Here is a 3,702-nt window from a genome sequence, read left to right on the forward strand (position 1 = left end):
CTTTACACAATTGATCTATGTATTGTGATGAATTGTATGAGCCCCAATAAATTGATTTAAAAAAATAATAATAATAACAGGATACTGTGAGGAACGGTATTCTTATAAACTTCTTATAGAAACACATGACCTATATGAATCAACACAGACTGAGCTAGAAAGACCTATCACAAAAGACACAATTGAAAAGGTCAGTAAAAACTCCCAACAACAACAACAACAACCACATGTTCTATCCCAGATGGCTTCACTGGAGATTTCTATGAAATATTCAGTGAAGAGATGACACTAACTCTATTCAAACGATTCTAAAACATGGAAAAGGATGTACTACTCTCAAGTTGACTTAATGAAGCAAACATAACCCAGACATCTGACCCAGGCAAAACAGCACACACAGAAAGAAAACTACAGACCAGTATTCCTCATGACTTGTTTTAATTTTCTTCAGTTTCAACCTGAACTTACATATGAGCAAATCAAAGTCTGTTCCACAGTCAACCCCTCGCCCCGTTTTAGCTGCTGATAATGAGCTTCTAGACCATCTCTTCTCATAGATAGTCAATTTGATTTTTATATGTTCCATTTGGAAAAGTCTATATATACTCAGTTTGTGTTGTTGAATAAGGTTATTTGCAATGAAGAAGTCATTGGTCTTGTAAAATTCTATTACGTTATCTCCAGCTTTGTTTCTATAACCAAGGCCAGACTTCCAAATACTATTACTTCCTCTTTGTTTTCAACTTTTGCATTCCAATGACCAATAATTATCGTGATTGCATGTTTGATCAAGTTCAGACTGGAGATGTTGGTAAAATTCTTCAATTTCTTCATCACTAGCTTTAATGGTTGGTGCACAAATTTGAAGAATGGTTGTAATGATTGGATTTCCTTGAAGACAGCTAGATAATCCTATGACAGACAGTATTATACTTCAAGATAGATCTTGAAATATCCCTTTTCCCAATGAATGTGAATTTGTCATACCTGGAATAGTAGACAAGAAAGATATTTACTTGTGTTCTATTGACTATGCAAAGGAATTCAGCTGTGTGGATCATAACAAACTACAGTTATCGTTGAGAAAACTGGGAATTGCTGAATATTTTATTGTGATCATGTGCAACCTGTACATGGATCAAGAGGCAGTTGTGCAAACAGAACAAGGGAATACTACATGGCTTACAATCAAGAAAGGTGTGTATCTTCTGACCATATTTATTCAATTTGCATGCTGAGCAAATAATCAGAGAAGATGGGATATATGAAGGAAAATGTGGCATCAGGATTGGAGAAAGGCTTATTAACAACCGTCAATATGCAGATGACATAACTGCATGCTGAAAGTGAGGAGAACTTGAAGCAGTTGCTGATGAAGATAAGTGCAGCCTTCAGTATGGATTACAACTCAATGCAAAGAAAAGCAAAATCCTCACATCTCCACCAATGGGTAACATCATGATAAACAAAGAAAATATTGAAGTTGACAGGGATTTCGTCTTGTTTGGGTCCACGATTAATGCTCATGGAAGTATCAAACAACACATTGCATTGGGTAAATCTGATACACAAGACTTCTTTGAAAGTGTTGAAAAACAAGAATGTTACTTTGAGAACTAAAGCGCACCTGACCAAAACCATGTTATTTTCCTTGTATGCATGAGAAAGTTGGATATCAAATAAGGAAGAACAAAGAAGAGTCGATGTATTTGAGTTGCAGTGTTGGGGAAGATTATTGAAAATACCATGGACTACCAAAAGATTCAACAAGAACTTTCTTAGAAGCACATCCAGAATGCTCCTAAGAAATGAGCACGGTGAACGAGATTACATTTCACATACGTTGGGCAAGCCATCAGGAGAGAATAGTCCCTAGAAAAGGCCATCATGCTTGGTAAAATGAAGGGGCAGCATAAAAGCAAAAAAACCCTCAAGATGAATTGACATGGTCGCTGCAACAGTGGGTTCGAACATAACCAGGATCGTGAGGGTTGCACAGGACTGGGCAGTGTTTTGTTGTGTTGTACATAGGGTCACTATGAGTTGGAACCGATTTGATGTCACCTAACAACATGCCTTATGTACACAGATGCAGATATCCTCAACACAATCTTAGCCAATAGAATCCAATAGCACAACAAAAATAGTATATCACAAAGATGTTTTTAGTGATGTTCTGTGATTGTCCACCTGATATTACTCAATGTAACTCATCATGTTTACAAAACAAAGAAAAATAATCACATGGCCTTATCAATCTATGCTGAAATGGGCATTTGATGAAATCAGACACCTATTCCTGATTTAAAAAACAAAAAAATTCTAGCAAAGCAGAAATACATGGGAAACTCCTCTACATAACAGAACGCATACGTGCAAAACCAATGGCAAGAGACCTCTTTAAATGTTAGAGCAATAAGATTATGGACTAAAGTGCACCTGATTCAAACTACGGCATTCAGAATAATCTCTTATGCATGTAAAAGTGGGACAATAAGGAGGACCAAAGAAAAATTGTTTTTGTTGTTAGGTGTCATCAAGGCAGTTCTAATTCATAGTGACTCTAAGTACAACAGAATGAAATATTGCCTAGTCTTGTGCCATTCTCAGAAGCATTATCCTAAGAAGCTACTAAGGATACACTCACGGAGCCACATCTATCTCTTTGAGTGTCTTCTTGTTTCTCACTGACCCCTTATTTTACCAAGCATGCTATCCTTTTCTACGGCTTTATCTCTCCTGACAATGTGTCCAAAATACATGAGATGAAGTCTGGCCATCCTCACTTACAAGGAGCATTCTGGTTGTACTTCTCCCAAGACAGATATGTTTGTTCTGGCAGTCCATGGTACTTTCAGTATTCTTTGCCAGCACCATAACTCAAATGCATTGATCATTCCCTGGTCATCCGTATGCATTGTCTAGCTTTCACATGACTTAATGTCATGACTTAATGTCTAGCTTTCATGGCTTAAATCAGGAGTACCTTAGCCCTCAAAGTGAAATCTTTTTTCTTTAATGCATTAATGAGGTCTTGTTCAGCAGATTTGCCCAACACACTACTGTGATTTCTTGATTGCTGTCTTCATGAGTGTTGACTGTTTATCCAAGCTAGGTGAAATCCTCTAAAACTTCAATCTTTTCTCCATTTATGTTTTTTACTGGTCTAGTGTGAGGATTTTTATTTTCTTTACATTGAGTTACAATCCATACTGAAAACTGCAGTCTTTGATTTTTATCAGCATATGCTTCAAGTATTCTTCACTTTCAGCAAGCAAAATTGTGTCATCTACATATCACAAGTTGTTAATAAGCCTTCCTCCAACCCTGATGCTCATTTTCTTCATATTGTCCACCTTCTGGGATTATTTGCTCAGCATACAGACAAAATATTTATGATGAAAAGAAATAGCACAGACACTCCATTCCTGAATTTAACCCATGCTTTATTCCCTTGTTCTGTTCTTTTTTTAAATTTCACAGACTTAACATAGCTAAGATGGGTGATTTATGTTTATTTTATTTTTCATTAAAAGATCATTTTCCCCAAAAGTTCCACAGCTGGAGTACTTACAGCGATAGAGGAATATGGAAGAGTGGCAGGATACAAAATCAATAAACAGAAGTTGGTAGGTTTTCTATACACATCGGACAGGAACATGGAAGAGGGGATTAAGAAGGAAGTACCCTTCACAGTAGCCA

Source organism: Echinops telfairi, unplaced genomic scaffold, assembly GCF_000313985.2.
Source record: "Echinops telfairi isolate 266 unplaced genomic scaffold, ASM31398v2 ScPeMD7_19;HRSCAF=73, whole genome shotgun sequence".
NCBI lineage: Eukaryota > Metazoa > Chordata > Mammalia > Afrosoricida > Tenrecidae > Echinops > Echinops telfairi.